The sequence below is a fragment of the Bos indicus genome, chromosome 9 (assembly GCF_029378745.1).
Source record: "Bos indicus isolate NIAB-ARS_2022 breed Sahiwal x Tharparkar chromosome 9, NIAB-ARS_B.indTharparkar_mat_pri_1.0, whole genome shotgun sequence".
Classification (NCBI taxonomy): Eukaryota; Metazoa; Chordata; class Mammalia; order Artiodactyla; family Bovidae; genus Bos; species Bos indicus.
Window position 1 is genome coordinate 36,441,088 of NC_091768.1, and position 18,091 is coordinate 36,459,178.

Here is an 18,091-nt window from a genome sequence, read left to right on the forward strand (position 1 = left end):
AGAAGCTGTGACCCACAGAAACTGGTCTCAGAGAGATGGTCTTATAAAAAAATGTGTAATTATTTTCTATCTACATTTTTTAAATCATGTGAGGAGAACTTAACTAAACTGCTAGGAATGTTTGCTAACATCTCCTTTCCTTTTCTATCCATGATCCTTTATACCCTCACTTTCTCTGAGTCTTCTTATTTAAAAGTCCTTCACAAAACGTTGTCATCCCTGATCTTCTGTAACTTTTCTGTCTTTTAACAAAGGACACTTTTCTCCTAATCTCACCCTCTTACCTTTCTACCCACAATCCCAGTGTTCTTTCATTCTCAACATTCTTATTAGGCATCACAAAAGCCCAAAGAATCCACCACAAGGCAGTAGGAGAAACCTCGTGGGAACGTGCTGAGGGTCGATCAGGGGATGGCTCTAGTGGACAAAGCCAGTACCATCTTTACCAAGCAGAGGGATAAGACAAAGCTGGGAGTATGTACGTAGTAACAACTTTTCCCCAACAATAACAAACTGGAGATCTTCATAAGAAGGACCTTTTTAACAAATCCAACACTTGCTTGGAAAAATAAGAATCATGCTGTGCTACTCCATTCCTTTTAAGTTTAGCATCCCTGCTGCTGCTTGCCTTAGAACTCCCCATGATAATCAGTGAGTTACACTTCTAAGATGACTTTGTCCAGCCTCTGCTAAAATCTCTGCCCTAGTTCCCATACATGTCATCATAGCAAAAATATTTTGTCTAAGTTGTTAGCAAGAGAGGTATTTTCAAGTGTGCCTGCATGGTTCCTAATGTGAATTCTCTCAGTAGAAAATGAAAGCCCAGCTCTGAAAACTACACTCTTGTATCAGTTAGATATCTCAGAAGAGGCTGGATAACAAACAAGCACAAATTCTCAGCAGCATGTAATAATAAGCATGTGTCTGGCTCATGATTTGTGGGTCATTTGGGATTGGCTAATTTAGGCTGCACTGGGTTGGGTATACGATGATCTCGGCTGTTTACTCATGTGACTGGGGATCAGCTGGGGATCAGGCTGAGTCCACAGGGGCAGCTTAGTTCTACATGTCTCCCATTCTCCTGCTTCCTGCCCATGTTCTCATGACAGTAGCAGAAGTGCTGGAGAGCAAACTCAATAAGGCAAGCATTGTTCAGGCCTTTGCTCAAATCGGGTTCTTTAATGTTTCATGGCCCAAAAAGTCCCATGAACAAACCCAAAGAAAAGGAGTAAGGAAAGAGATTACCCATTCTTATTAGGGCAAACTACAAGGCATATGACAATGAGCATGGATATGGGAAGAGGTAAAGTGTTGGGAACACTGAAGGAGTCTACTGTTGTCATTGACTGATTATTCTTGAGTGTCATCCTATTAAATTAAAAGATGCTTACTCCTTGGAAGGAAAGTTATGACCAACCTAGACACCCATATTCAAAAGCAGAGACATTACTTTGCCAACAAAGGTCCGTCTAGTCAAGCCTATGGTTTTTCCTGTAGTCATGTATGGATGTGAGAGTTGGACTGTGATGAAGGCTGAGCGCCGAAGAATTGATGCTTTTGAACTGTGGTGTTGGAGAAGACTCTTGAGAGTCCCTTGGACTGCAAGGAGATCCAACCAGTCCATTGTGAAGGAGATCAGCCCTGGGATTTCTTTGGAAGGAATGATGCTAAAGCTGAAACTCCAGTACTTTGGCCACCTCACGTGAAGAGTTGACTCATTGGAAAAGACTCTGATGCTGGGAGGGATTGGGATCAGGAGGAGAAGGGGATGACAGAGGATGAGATGGCTGGATGGCATCACTGACTCAATGGACGTGAGTCTGAGTGAACTCCAGGAGTTGGTGATGGATAGGGAGGCCTGGCGTGCTGCAATTCATGGGGTCGAAAAGAGTCGGACACGACTGAGCGACTGAACTGAACTGAAGTGATGGTTCCTTCTGGTAGTGTCAGCTCTAGATGGAAGCACCTTTCACTCATTCAGCCATTCATTCACTTTTTCACTTAACACATAATGTTGAATTGTTTAGACAAGTGCTGCTTAATAGAAATATGTTGTGAGTCATAGATGGTTTTAAATTTTTTCTGGTAGCTACTTTTTAGAAGATAAAAAGCCACAGGTGACTAGTAGCTACCATATTAGACAATGAAGTTAAAGACTATATATGGAACTTGGTGCTGAGGATATGACTCCTGCCCCATAGATCTTACAGTCTTGAGAGAAAGGAGATTTAATTTAAACAGTGTAGGCGTTATATATCTTTCTGAGAAGCTCATATTTTCATTTACATTTCTCAGATCTTGTCATACCGCAGTGCACCAACTCCATTCCTTAGGTAATAGTTTTCTATTACACATTTCCATACAACCTCTCTAGCCTAGTTTGGTTAGAGATATTTCAACATGCCTTTTCAAAATCTCTTATGAAGAGCTATCACTGTACTCCAAAGTCTGGCAACAAAGGTGTGTTTTCTTTTCCAGAATCAATATAGTAAAGGGACATTATCTGAGATCTTATTACCAGGTGGATAAATTTTCACATTATAACTTTACCTGATAAGAGCCCAAGATTCTTCATGATAGAAATGTTGAACAGAAAAGTTGTTTATCAGTGTTTATCTGCTAAAAAAAAAAAAAATGGGTGGTTGTAAGAGAATGCATAATAGTAGTAAATGAAAGAGAGAATGTTGCTTCAGAAGTAGTACAAGGAATAATGGAAGCAGAGAATGGAGAAAATAAGAAAAAGGAAACAATAGTCTTTATCTCTTTTTTACCTGATTAAGCTTGTTAGTGCCTAAAAGAAAGTTTTGTCTTCTCTGCACTAAACTGTCTAAGCAAGATTTATCAAAAAGGGTGGTTTTTAGAAAGCAATTATTGTCCATCAAAATTGCTGATAAGGGTCTTGATATGAATAGGGAGATAAGATATTTTTTTGTAGTCTAAAAAATAAAAAACATGATATTTCTTTAAATATATAGGCATAGCTTAAAAAACTGAAAAAGGTTTCTTTTAAATGCTGTGAATCACCCTGTGATTTCTTTTCTCTTTTTAAATCCTGTTCTGCTTATTGCATGCCTTTTCTTTGGTGATTCATGGCTTTAATTGTGTAACTCCTTGATACCAAAACCACTTTGGGCAAATGCCCTTGTGCTTCCTTGTCCCTCCGGCAGCATGGCAGGTCCCAGTGCCGGCACTTGGATTATGCTCTCAAAGAACTCAGCGCTCCTTTGACTTTCACAACTTGTGTGACTGGTACTCGTCTCCAAACAGCAAACAGTTTAGGTAGAGAACAACATTTTAAGCTCTGAGATGCTGTTTTTACAAGATATTACTAAAAACTGCAGTTTTAGCTCTGTGTTTTCATACAAGACACTTTAGAAAATGACTATAATTACATAGCGAAGAGAGTCCAGATTACATGGTGGGCATTTTTACGCATTAAATTACAAAAATATATTTCCTCATTTACTCCAGTTTTTCATGAAGGATTTAAATCAGAACAGCAACATTGGTCTTGTGTTTAGTGTCAAAAGATCATTTCAGTCATTGCAAATAATATTTTCCAGCACCAGTGGATATCCACCAAATATCTCCTTTCTGCTCTCCCTCCTTCAACACACACACACATACACATATACACACACTTGACATTCTTGCTTCTAATACTAAAATACTTTGAGTCATTTCCTTTTATTAAGATATTTTCAGATGGAGATTAAAAATAAATTGGAGAGTCAAGCAATAACATGAGAACTGAATTAAAACAGTTTAAGCTGAAGTCAGTGAGTAAATTGTGTCCTTGCAAATTACCTAAGAATCATTATACCCCCATGGCTTAAAACAAAGAAGGCATACTATAAATCTTTATTAGACGAACAAGTGAATGAATGTTATCTATTTAACATTAAGAAATTTTAGTGACTGTGGGTTTCCCTTTTTCTGGAAGTAAGTCCCTTCAAGCAGAAAGAAGGATCTATGAATTGGACACCCTTTTGGATACAGCCATTAGCACTCTGTCTCTGCTGTCATATCTCAAGGACTAGGAGGAGTCCCACAAACTGCAGAAAGAGAGGCCAGGCCTAAATATAAGTGGCAAAATAGGGCCATAGTGCTCAACTCCTATTTTCAGACCGTGACTTAAATCTCTTATGTGTGGCCTGAACAGAGAAGTAAAAGAATGGCGATGGAGGTCTAACCTTAATATGCTTATCAGTTCAGTTCAGTAGCTCAGTTGTGTCTGACTCTTCGCGACCCCATGAATCACAGCACGCCAGGCCTCCCTGTCCATCACCAACTCCCAGAGTTCACTCAGACTCACGTCCATCAAGTCAGTGATTCCATCCAGCCATCTCATCCTCTGTCGTCTCCTTCTCCTCCTGCCCCCAATCCCTCCCAGCATCAGATTCTTTTCCAATGAGTCAACTCTTCACATGAGGTGGCCAAAGTACTGGAGTTTCAGCTTTAGCATCATTCCTTCCAAAGAAATCCCAGGGCTGATCTCCTTCACAACGGACTGGTTGGATCTCCTTGCAGTCCAAGGGACTCTCAAGAGTCTTCTCCAACACCACAGTTCAAAAGCATCAATTCTTCGGCGCTCAGCCTTCATCACAGTCCAACTCTCACATCCATACATGACCACAGGAAAAACCATAGGCTTGACTAGACGGACCTTTGTTGGCAAAGTAATGTCTCTGCTTTTGAAATGCTATCTAGGTTGGTCATAACTTTCCTTCCAAGGAGTAAGCATCTTTTAATTTCATGGCTGCAGTCACCATCTGCAGTGATTTTGGAGCCCCAAAAAATAAAGTCTGACACTGTTTCCCCATCTATTTCCCATGAAGTGATGGGACTGGATGCCATGATCTTCGTTTTCTGAATGTTGAGCTTTAAGCCAACTTTTTCACTCTCCACTTTCACTTTCATCAAGAGGCTTTTGAGTTCCTCTTCACTTTCTGCCATAAGAGTGGTGTCATCTGCATATCTGAGGTTATTGATATTTCTCCCGGCAATCTTGATTCCGGCTTGTGTTTCTTCCAGTCCAGCGTTTCTCATGATGTACTCTGCATATAAGTTAAATAAGCAGGGTGATAATATACAGCCTTGACATACTCCTTTTTCTATTTGGAACCAGTCTGTTGTTCCAAGTCCAGTTCTAACTGTTGCTTCCTGACCTGCATACAGATTTCTCAAGAGGCAGGTCAGGTGGTCTGGTATTCCCATCTCTTTCAGAATTTTCCACAGTTGATTGTGATCCACACAGTCAAAGGCTTTGGCATAGTCAATAAAGCAGAAAGAGATGTTTTTCTGGAACTCTCTTGCTTTTTCCATGATCCAGTGGATGTTGGCAATTTGATCTCTGGTTCCTCTGCCTTTTCTAAAACCAGCTTGAACATCAGGAAGTTCACGGTTCACATATTGCTGAAGCCTGGCTTGGAGAATTTTGAGCATTACTTTACTAACATGTGAGATGAGTGCAATTGTGAGGTAGTTTGAGCATTCTTTGGGATTGCCTTTCTTTGGGATTGGAATGAAAATTGACATTTTCCAGTCCTGTGGCCACCGTTGAGTTTTCCAAATTTGCTGGCATATTGAGTGCAGCACTTTCACAGCATCATCTTTCAGGATTTGAAGGAGCTCAACTGGAATTCCATCACCTCCACTAGCTTTGTTCGTAGTGATGTTTTCTAAGGCCCACTTGACTTCACATTCCAGGATGTCTGGCTCTAGGTCAGTGATCACACCATTGTGATTATCTGGGTCGTGAAGCTCTTTTTTGTACAGTTCTTCTGTGTATTCTTGCCACCTCTTCTTAATATCTTCTGCTTCTGTTAGGTCCATATCATTTCTGTCCTTTATTGAGCCCATCTTTCCATGAAATGTCCCCTTGGTGTCTCTAATTTTCTTGAAGAGATCTCTAGTCTTTCCCATTCTGTTGTTGTCCTCTATTTCTTTGCATTGATCACTGAGGAAGGCTTTCTTATCTCTTCTTGCTATTCTTTGAAACTCTGCGTTCAGATGCTTATATCTTTCCTTTTCTCCTTTGCTTTTTGCTTCTCTTCTTTTCTTATAATATGCTTATATATTTTTCTTAAAATATGCTTATAACTTATGCTATATCTCTCTCTCCTAAGGAAACCCTATTTGTTTCAATTTTAAGATTAAGTTCAGAGATAGTCTGAATCTTACTTTAGCAAAGCAAAACCCATTAACATTTTACTAGGAAAGTTCGAGTCATCGGATAAACATAGGTCTATATTTAGGACGTGGGAGAATTTCACTATAATCATCAAGCATCTTCACTGAAAAAGATTTGTCTCCTTTCATTAGACAAACTCTCAACATTTCTATGGTGTTCCCACTATCAGAATTATCGTTTTAAAGTTATGTTGAAAGTAGAATTGTTTAAAACTTATAATTCTAAAATTCTCTATGTAAAGAAGCACCTTTATTAGCAACACTTTTATTAAATATTGATAAGCAGTACACTGTTGCTCTTAGCTTCTATGCTGACAGCACTTACATTTGGTTTCGCTGCTTCCCTTCCTTCTTCCTGCCTTTCATGTGAATTAATACTTCATCTGACTTGCATGCAGGGTACAACAGTTTTCATTTGTTAGTGGAAAATCTAAACCTCTCTAGTGACCAGAAATGGGAGTCCAGATTAATGGACAAACTTTGGCTGTGTGTGGGGGGCAGGGGGGTGTGGGTGGCGGGGAGGAGGGAGAGAGAAAGGAACTTTTCCCAGAAATTTAGGAATCATAGACTTTTAGGCACTTAGTGTTCAGAGGACATGCTGTCATTGATTCTCAGTTCAGGTTGAGTATTACAATCACCTGGAGATCTCCTGAGGCTCCATCTTCCCCAGACCAATTGAACCAACATCTTTGCTAACAGAAAGAACCTGGGGATGGGTATTTTCTTAAACCCTGCATACTCTAAAGTGCAGCCACGGTTTTCAAACAATTCCTTTAGTCCAGTTCTTTTCATTTGGATAGACAAAATAAAAATCTGTCAGAAAGAAATGAAATATAATATTTCAGACCTTTTAGAGCCTGGATTAGAAATCAATTTACCTAGCCCCAATCCAGAGCAATTTACATAACAATGTAGTACTAATATCTTTTGTTAGTCTTGACTCATTTGAACTTTCCCCTGATAAAATCATAACAGGGGCATGACAGGCACACAGCTGTTAGCAAGTGACCAGGCCCCTCCCTCAAGGGAGCAACCGTTAGCGAGCAACTGTCTACTAGCGACTGTTAGCAATCCCGCTCAGTCATTGGTCAGCATCGTAATAGGCCCTTCCCCCAAGCAAGTGACAGTGAACAAGGTTAGAGCAACTGTAATGCTCAAATGGAGAAGGCAATGGCACCCCCACTCCAGTACTCTTGCCTGGAAAATCCCATGGATGGAGGAGCCTAGAGGGCTGCAGTCCACGGGGTCGCTAAGCGTCGGACACGACTGAGCGACTTCACTTTCATTTTTCACTTGGATGCATTGGAGAAGGAAATGGCAACCCACTCCAGTGTTCTTGCCTGGAGAATCCCAGGGACGGGGGAGCCTGGTGGGCTGCCATCTATGGGGTAGCACAGAGTCGGACACGACTGAAGTGACTTAGCAGCAGCAGTGCTCAAATAGCATTGCCTGCTCATCTATTGCTCGGCATCGGGGGGTAGGGGAGGGGTGTCCGTCCACCAAGCTAGTGACTGTTAGTAAGCAAGGTTGCAAGGTTACGGAGCAACCATTAGTAGTCCTGGCCTTCCCAGGGACTCAGTGGTAAAGAATCTGCCTGCCAGTGTGAGAGATGCTGGAGGCACAGGAGATGCAGGTTCGATCTCTGGGTCAGGAAGATCCCTGGAGAAGGAAACCGCTACCCACTCCAGTATTCTTGCCTGAGAAATCCCATGGAGAGAGGAAATACAGTCCATGGGGTTGCAAGGAGTTGGACCTGACTGAGCACTGCACGCAGGGCATTAGCAGTCCTGCTCAGCCATTTGTTGTCATCATAGCAGGGCCCTCTCCTCTCTCTCCCCTTCCTTTGTATTAAAAGGAGCCTGAATTCAGACTAAAGGATGATTTTTTAAAATTAATCTTTATTTGATTATAGTTGCTTTACAGATGGCACTAATGGTAAAGCTCCACCTGCCAATGCAAAAGAGGTAAGAGACACGGGTTCCATCCCTGGGTTGGGAAGATGATCTGGAGAAGGGCACGGCAACCCACTCAAGTATTCTTGCAGGGAGAATCCCATGGACAGAGGAGCCTGGCGTTTACAGTCCATGGTGTTGCAGAGAGTCTGACTGACTTAAGGGACTTTAGCACAGCACACAGTTGCTTTACCAAGTCGTGTTAGTTTCTGTTGTACAGCAAAGTGAATCAGCTGTATTTATACATCTACGCCTTCTTTTTTGCATTTCCTTCCCATTTAGGTCTCCACAGAGCACTGAATGGGATTTTCTGAGCTATACAGGAGGTTCTCATTAGTTGTCTGCTTTATACATAGTATCAATAGTGTATATATGTCAGTCCCAATCTCCCAATTCATCCTGCTACCCATCTTTGCTCCACTGGTGTCTATACATTTGTTCTCTGTGTCTTTGTGTCTATTTCTGGGAGATGGTTTTTTGAGATGCTAGTCAGCTATCTTCTCAGTCTGCCAGCTGATTAAAGTCTTTATTCCTTGCCCCAACAATTCATTTCCTAGTTTATTGGCCTGTGGTGCAGTGAGCAGAGTGAGCTTGGGCTCAGTAACAAAACTAGCAGAAGAAATCATGCTTCTCAAATTTTTCTATCAAATGGCTGCTGCTGCTGCTGCTGCTGCTAAGTCACTTCAGTTGTGTCCGACTCTGTGCGACCCCATAGATGGCAGTCCACCAGGCTCCTCCGTCCCTGGGATTCTCCAAGGGACAGAGAACACTGGAGTGGGTTGCCATTTCTTTCTCCAATGCATGATGGGCATGAGGGCAAAACCCTACCATGCTGGATTAACACATGAATTTCCTACATTTCTTGGTACTGTTGGCTTCCTTGGCTTCTATCAAAAATAAGTTAGTCTTTGTTGTGAAGAGTTTTTGAACCATATTTATAACTTTCATTTCATATAAGTCAAAAAGATATCTTCAATCACTTTAGCATGTGTAGACCCATTTTTAAAGTCATCATACATATAAGAGTAGGTGTAACTCACTTCCTGAGAAACATTCTGAGAAAACAGCACTGATAAAACATGGGCCCAGTTTGCAGCGTTGAAGATCCAGATAGTTAAACATTTTCCTGTTCTTTTGACATCTATCTTTTCTGTGTGTGTATATCTGTTGAACTCATCAAAGTCTAAAATATTTCAATTCAGCATAAAATTGCAGTACCAATTGTCACATGGCATATATTTTATCTTGTGCTGGGACGGAAACGCATATCTAAATGCATCATGCCTATGCTCAGAAGTAATGCAAATCTTCTGTCTTGCCACTGCCAGAAGTAAATGAAAACGATAGTAGATAAAGGCTAGAAACATTTTTCTGTTTTGCACTGATGCAAAATTTTGTGTGTAGTGATCATCATCGTGCATTAAGCATCCACTGTAAGCCAGACATTCTAGATGGGCAGAATATTGAAGGCATAGTTTCTTCAACTCTCATTAATCAAAACCAAATAAACCCAGTTTAAAGTAGTTGAGTAAAGAATAAACGTTGAAAATTTTAAAACACCTAAATATATTCTATGATTTATGAGCAGAACTATATACAATCACATAGTTTTTTCAGCCTATTACAAGTCTCCACTAAAGACGTATTTACCTAATTAGATAATTGAACTGTATCTATGCCTGCACATGATTGTTACCTTATGCGAATTGTGTATGAACTGTGTCCATAGTGTACAGACTAGGGAAATTCATGAATAACAGGTGTTTTAATGATTGTTTTTATTAAAAGCCTGCAGAAATGCCCATGTCAGAACCACAGAGTAAAGAAGGATCAGTGTATTAGAAGGAGCTGGCCAGATGGAGGTCCATAATGAAGGTCACCACTGCCCTGATGGAATTTACCACTGCTCAGAGTATGAGTCTCTGTATTACCAGTGTAAGAATTTGACTCAAGCAGGAGGTCTCATTCTGGTCAGAATCACAAGGAACTGAAGCACCTGCATGAGGTGATCAGTTCACGAATGGAGAACCACTCCACTACTGTGTCCAGAATGTTGCTGTCCTTTAGCAGTCCCTGGGGGAGCTGATGAATAAATGGAGTTTGTGAGGGATGTGCCAAGTAGAACAAAGGGAAGTGTGAGGAATCTTCTGAAGATGTGACTTCCAGTTTCCAGGAGAACAAAAGATCTTGATCTACACTGGCAGCCTGTGATTCCTAGATTTTTTCTTCTTCATTCTCAAAGCTGCTGCTGCTGCTAAGTCGCTTCAGTCATGTCCGACTCTGTGCAACCCCACAGACGACAGCCACCAGGCTGCCCCCGTCCCTGGGATTCTCCAAGCAAGACCACTGGAGTGGGTATTCTCAAAGCTAGTGGTGATACAGAACCCTAGGGTTCTGTGTAAAGATTATTTTGTGGGAGATGGATCCTCTTAAAAAGAGAGAACAAAACTTTAACTGCTGCTCTCTCTACCCATTCTCTCCCTGTTACGATACAGTTTTAGCTTCTTCAGTCACTTCCCAGTCCTGCCTCCTGGTAATGACATTATTTCCCCTTAGTGGAATATTGGGAGTTCCCAAACTCCCTGTCACTCTTTTATTGAGATAATCACAGAAGGTCAGTCATCTAGGGATAATCATAAGTCATAAGTAACTTTTACTAAATTCTCATCATATGGTATTATTTCCCTCATTTCCTTAGGAAGTTTTCAAAATTACAAGTGAGAATTTTACTCTTTACTAGTAGGTACTGTCTTGCCTGGAAAATCCCATGAACGGAGGAGCCTGGTAGGCTGCAGTCCATGGGGTGGCTAGAGTTGGACACAACTGAGCGACTTCACTTTCACTTTTCACTTTCATGCATTGGAGAAGGAAATGGCAACCCACTCCAGTCCTCTTGCCTAGAGAATCCCAGGGATGGGGGAGCCTGGTGGGCTGCCGTCTATGGGGTTGCACAGGGTCGGACACGACTGAAATGACTTAGCAGCAGCAGCAGCAGTAGGTACTATTATATGGTACTCTACATCTTAGAGCCTGAGGTAGATTAACAAAACTTTTTATATTTCAATGCAATATTGAGAGAAAAACCTACATAAAATATATATAAATAGGCAAGCCTATATTCTTTTTTAGCTCTCATAAACTCTTTACTCCATGTGTTTTCTAAAATGTTATTACTTGCGTTAGAGATAGCTATGACATCCACTGGCAATTTCATGCTCTTAAAGGAATCAACTTTTAAAGAAATACAAAAGGTTTTGTACTATAATTATGGAACATATGTCAATTTTCATGCAAAAGGACTAACCCCATGTTGCCATTAGAAACAGAAGTTAACAAAACAGAAAAGTTTAGCCAGAGAAATATCATATACTTGAAAATCACTTTTTCCATTACACAGAAAAGAAGCATGTATAAAGATGCAGAGTGTAAGGTCCTTTCTTCATGCAGTTCTGCTTATTTTTTATTTATATAAAAAGAAGCAAAATAAACAGTGCCACTTCAGCCTATCATTTGGACTTTAGGTTACCGGAGGAAAGAAATCATGACTTTATCCTGGTAGAATTTTCCTTGAAAAGCAGTTGAATATTAAATCATGAATCACTAGTTTCTTAAAATATCTTTTAATATCTTGGGTAAAAATTGTAAAATAGCCTGCTCTCTGATTTTTAAAACAATTATTTGTATTCATGCTTAAAATGCAATTTGTGCAAGAGGATTTCTTTTTTGACTTTTTCCTTCCCTTTAAAAAAAAAAAATTTAGACTCCCTAACATAGTCAATAACTCTGAGAAAACTTGAAAATATTTATAACTGAACAACAAAACTATAGAAGCCCAAAGGCAATTACCTCTTGTATAAATATGCCTTAGGCAGATTCCAACTAGTTTTTAAGAAGCAGAAGTTTAAGCTTGCTCAAGAATTTTATTCATGCAACAAAATTTGCATTATCTACCCTTATTTCCTGCCCTCTTCTCTTCTGGTTCCTCTCACTTCTGTCTACCATTTTTCAATGTAGAAAGCATTATCTGGCCACAGCTACACAGTCAGAAGTCTTTGAGAAACATGTACCTGCGTCCTCTTGTTTAATTAAACACTTGCAGCCCCACTGTTTCTTACCTTTAGACTCCAGTGTGTGTTCTTAGTTTAGATTACTCTAAGAACTCTCTCATTTAGGTAATATCAGTATACAACATAGGCTACAATTTCATCCTTACCTTAGAATCTCTGCAGTTCTTTTTTGCCCCTTTCAGGTAAATATCCAATAACTAGGAATTAATTTGTACTTGGGATAACTATTTTCCAAAGTAACAGTCTTGGCTCAAAAAAGACTTTAGCTGTTAATTATCTGTTAAAAATTATTGAAGTTTTTGCTTATATTTTTCAAAGGTAAAAGATTTCTAAAGATAAATATAAAATATTTGAGACCATAACAGTGAAAGTATAAAACATCATGTTTGAGTGTTTGTTTACATTATTCAGGACTAATCTGAAGGTTTTCTGTGTCATGCAGAAAAACAGTTCCTTTGTAATTAATCTATACAGAGTGTATAGAATTGGGATCCAGAAACAAGTTTCTTCTTTTTTACTTCCATTTTTGACAGGATAATAATATATTCCCTTGTCCATTTTTAATCTTATCCTTTCAAGAGGGAATCATAGTAGAAGAAATATCAGTATCAGTACAATTGAATGCCTCTGAACCGCTACTAAGTTACGATCTCTTCTTCTGTATAGTACAAAGAAATAAGGCATTTCTTTGCCTTCAGTTTACTTATAAGTAATTCAAATAATAACATATACAGGAAAAAATAATAACATAAGTGGTTCATGGTTCAAGAGTTATTGCAAGAACATTCATTCAACAACTGTTTATTGAGTTCCGAGGATGTGCTAGCTGCTAAGTCGCTTCAGTCGTGTCCGACTCTGTGCTACCCCATAGACGGCAGCCCACCAGGCTCCCCCGTCCCTGGGATTCTCCAGGCAAGAACACTGGAGTGGGTTGCCATTTCCTTCTCCAGGATGTGCTAGGCACTCTGCTAAATGAGGGTATTTTAAAAATGAGGATAATTATGAACAAAAATGGTTGCTTTCCTCTAGGGAGATGAGGATACAGAAGTGATATACTGAGTGATGTAAGTCCTTTTTGTTTATCCTAAGAAAAGCGAGAAGGCATTGAAGGCTTTTAAATGGAGGGTTGACATGACTGGTTGTGTGTATGTTTTGTTTTGTTTTGTTTGAATCACCCAAACACCATGCGGAGAATTTAGTGGAGAATTTAAAAATAGAAGATGAGAGATAGAAAAAAGGCATGCCCTATTCCAGGCTATAGATGCGGTCTTAGAAGTGGGGTGGGGGTGGGGGGGTTGTAGAGGAGAAAAGGAAAGGGTTATTATTTCCTTCTCCAGGGGATCTTCCTGACCCAGGGATCGAATGCAGGTCTCCTGCATTGCAGGCAGATTCTTTACCATTTGAGCTATAACGAAGTCCTAAATTCTTAGTCGTGTCTGACTCTTTGCAACCCCATGGAATAGTCCATGGAATTCTCCAGGCCAGAATACTAGAGTGGGTAGGCTTTCCCTTCTCCAGGGGATCTTCCTAACCCAGAGACTGAACCCTGGTCTCCCTCATTGCAGGCGGATTCTTTACCAGCTGAGCCACCAGGGAAGCCTAAAAAGGAAAGAGGAAGATAGAAAAAGGAAACAAAATAGATAGATTTTGAAAAAATCACTAAGAAATAAAATCAAAAGGATATGATAATCAGAAACTAGGGGGAAAACAAGAATTAAATCTACTCTGATTCCTTGTTTAAAGGTTGAAAGCCATGCTTTTGGGCTTAATTGATGGCTTATGGTGCTGTTTACAAAAATAGAAAACACTGGAAGAAACGTGTATTTGAGAGGAAGTTTTTATGAATCTAGTTATGGAAAAATTCAGTTTGAGGAGCCTACAAGACATTTAGGTTGAGATGTCAAATATTCAGTTAGAAATAAAAGTCTGGCAATAGAAGAAAATGTTAAGCTAAAGATTTGAGAGTCTTCATCAAATGAAGGCATTATATATTTTGATGAGCTCTCTTATCAAAATATACAATGGAAAATAAAGTGATTTAGATTAGGATTCTCTCACTATGAATTAGAAAACTCTGGCAACATTTCATGGGAAAGAGGGCTGGATCATGAAAAGAGGTAGAATATAGATAAGAAAGAGAGAAATGAATGAAATGGCAGGAACAAAATAAAAATATAAATAGATTGTAAAGATTTTGGTTACAAGATAAATACCAACCCAAACTGGCTTAATCCAAAAAAAAAATTGGAACCTATAAATTCACACATAACTGAAAGTTTCAGGGTATTCTACCTGCAAGCAGTGGTCTGTCCATGGGTGATACCCCAAGATCAGAGCTCAGATCCCTTTTTTTTCCAGGTTTTTTTTTTTTTTTTTGGTGTTGACTTAAGTTCTGTCAAGTTCTCCTCTGATGATCCCAAGATGATTGCTAGTAGTTCTAGATGCTATATGTTCATATGCTCATGTCCAGCAAGAAAAAGTCTTGTTTGTTTTTGCATAATAAGACAATGAAAACCCCAGAATGGAGATCATTGAACTATTAAGATTCTATGCTTATCCCTAACATTGTTGGTAGAGGTTGAGATACACAGATTATTTTTAACTAGTCCAGGTATACCTCTGGAGTGAAGATAAATCCTCTCACTAAACTACTCAAAGTATTAGGAAAGGGGGATAGGAAATCTAGGTGTTACATTATAAGAAGTCTTAAATACCGAGTTAAAGACCTTATTCTTAATTTAACATACCAAAAAGAGTTTTGTATTTTGAACTGAAGCAAGATCCAATGAAATTATTTCAAAAAATTAAGTCTTGAGACAACTATAGTACCTATGGCAATGTTTAAAAAAACAAAAAACAAAAAAAGAAATCTGTTAAAAGAGCCTACAGCAATACTTTAGGAGAGAGAAAGTGAAAACCAAACTGTGATTGAGTAAATATGTTGATGAAAGGACGACAGTAATGAAGTAATGGATATGACAGTATTTCAGATGAAGAGTCCATAGGACTTAGCAAGATAGTAAGAATAAACTTTATGGTGGAACTTCAAAATCTTCCACTGAGATTTCAAATAAGGTGATAACTTTGGCACTGAGGCAAAAATGGAATCTTTTCTTTGACTATAATACTTGACCCTTTACTTCTAGTCTTAGCTCTGAGCTAGGCTTTTATTTTTTTTATTTTTTTTAAACTAAATTTATTTAATTGGAGGCTAACTACTTTACAATATTGTAGTGGTTTTGCCATACATTGACATGAATCTGCCATGGGTGTACATGTGTTCCCCATCCTGAACCCCCTCGCACCTCCCTCCCCATCCCATCCCTGGATCATCCCAGTGCACCAGCCCGGAGCACCTATTCTAATTAGCATCCCTTGTGACCTATTACTCCCTACACGCACAACTTTCCTAGAAGTCAAAAGAAGGCAAGTTCCAAACTCAGAATGAAACCTGCCCTTCACTCCACTGAATGAGAACTTACAGATTACATGACTGCTTAGCAAATGTTTTTTTTAGCATTTTGTCAACTTACAATGAGTGTTAGCAAGCAACAGAACACCCAGTGGTTTAAACAAATACAGTTTCAAAGGAAGAAGTTAGTAGTGTTGGTTGTGACCTGTTACTTGTCAGTAAGAAGGCTGATATCTTTGCATTTCTCTGGACTTTCCGTATGTTTTATATCATGGTGACAAGAAGACTGCTCTGCCTCCAAGTATTGTAGCCTCATTCAAGGCTAGCAACTGTGTGGTAAAGAGCAGAGGAACAGAAATCTTTCTGTTTATCAATAAAGCAAATTGCTTGCCTGGATTTCTTTCCCAGTGTACTTCTTATAGTTCATGGGCCAGAACAGGGTCACATGACCACTCTTAGCAGTAAGGGAGACCAGAAAGAATATTTGATTTTTTGTTCTCTATTTTGTGACTCATAGCAAGAAAGTTGGGAATGTTTTTTGGGTGACCAAACTGTAAGTTCTACCATGAAAACCCATCATTCTACAGTGTGCTCTGTGCTTACATATGTATTACACTCTTATTTTGTATTTGACTTTGTATTTCTCCATACATGATGCCTTCTCTACCCGTTGGGACAATATCTGCATGATTAATTTCCAGTTTTGAAAATGGATCTTTCATTCTCTTTTCCCATTAGCTACTGCTAACATCTGTTTAACTCACGCACGAAAGAAGATAGAATTTTGGCTTCCCTAAGTAGGCAACATATATTGACTACAAAGGATATTATTTTTATTTATGTCTAATTATCTTGGGAACCATTATCTATGTGTAGTAAAATATAGCAAAAGTACTAAATGATTCCATAGGGATTTAGTGAATATATCATGTCTTATCTTTTATGAGGTGTGATAGAGTCTTGCATAAGAATATATTTTTAAAAAGCCTCATCAACCTTGACTTAGAAAGAAATTCAGCACCAAAATGTAGCACCTGCATATCAAAAATAAAATTAGTAATTATATCACTTATGCAATGTTTAGAAAAATAGTCAATTAAAGCAGTATGAATTCAACCAGAATCCTCTGCAGGCAAGAGCATCATGCAATTCTGACTTCACAATGACATGAAATTTTAAATGACAACTGTGCTAAATCAGGGAGCAGCAAACCCAGGCCAAGTTTAAATTTAGTAACACTGCTAGTTTACTGAAAATAACCTTCTCCATAGCAGATTCTCTATGAATTTCAGGTGACCGACTACTTGTTTTTCTATTCTGTTCAGAGGTAATCAGGAACCCAGAGGCTTCAGCGTTGTCTTCCCTTCTCAATGGCATTTCTGGTATCCACTTCAGGAGTCTCCTTGGCCAGCCTTGATACACTCGGAAATTAAACAGAGGATCCACTGCACATATTCTTCTTGAAAATTTTCATCGTATATGTTCAGAACTTACCAAATAAGCATAAGGATTTGAAGGTAAGAGAACTTTGGAAGTAACTCACATTCTTATGTAACTCTTAATTACATCAGAAAGTGAAAATTAAATCTATTTTTTAAAAATATACAAAAGTAAAAGAAATAATTGAATATAAGGAAAAATAGCTAGCTATGTGTAGTGAGTTCTACAGCAAAAAAAAAAGGGGGGGAATAAAATACAAAGTTTAAAAGTTTTATATGTCATATAAATATAAATACAAGTGTGGCGCAGTGGTTATCTTGATATCTGAAATCAGTTTCACACAAAAAAGCATGGCATACAGTGGTTCTCAAATTTTAATATGCATAAGAGTTAAATGAGGGGAGAAGGAGGTTTATAAAATGCTGATTCCTGGGCATATTTCAACAGAGAGATTCACTATGGTCCATCAATTTGCATCTTTTACAGCTACTCACCCTCAGATGATCCTGATGAAGATGGGGCTTAGACCTTTAAGAAACAGAGAAATTAGCATTTAAAATAATGTACTTCTAATTTTCAAACTACATTAGAAGGGATTTTATGTGGCTTGTTTCCTACAGTCACAGAGTAAATAAGGAGAGCATACTTTAAATTAGTGCTAAATTAGTATTCCTTTTTTGACCCCCCCAAATTGAATTATTAATCCTTTCTAGTATTCTTTTTTTTTTTAATTTCGTATGATGTGCTAATTCCCAGATGTCCCTATCTCTCTTTTAGAGCGACAGTCCTGTCATTGCTGTCTTCAGCTGTTACTGTGTTCCACATAATGTTTTGGTTTATTCAGATGTCTATGGATCTAATTCTAAGAAATATCTAGATGATAATAATGAACTACTGCTGAGGCTGGCTAAATATTTCTTTCTTTTCTTTTTGTGAGGGGTTGTCTTTTCTCTTCATTTTGAAAACTCAGCCTTAGAATTCAAAAGAACAGATCTGCGTAATATGCCTTTAGCTACTCTTTTTTTCCT

At 38.8% G+C, this 18,091-nt stretch overlaps 1 protein-coding gene across 2 annotated transcripts in view; it reads left to right on the forward strand.

Annotated features, from left to right (window-relative positions):
• The first annotated feature begins 348 nt into the window (after positions 1-348).
• HS3ST5 (heparan sulfate-glucosamine 3-sulfotransferase 5) overlaps positions 349-18,091 on the forward strand; it is a 198,533-nt gene continuing 180,790 nt past the window's right edge. For both annotated transcript variants that reach the window (XM_070795942.1, XM_070795940.1), the window contains exons 1-2: positions 349-478; positions 16,949-17,140. The gene's annotated coding sequence lies outside the window, so the exon portion shown is untranslated. The remainder of the gene's footprint in view (positions 479-16,948; positions 17,141-18,091) is intronic.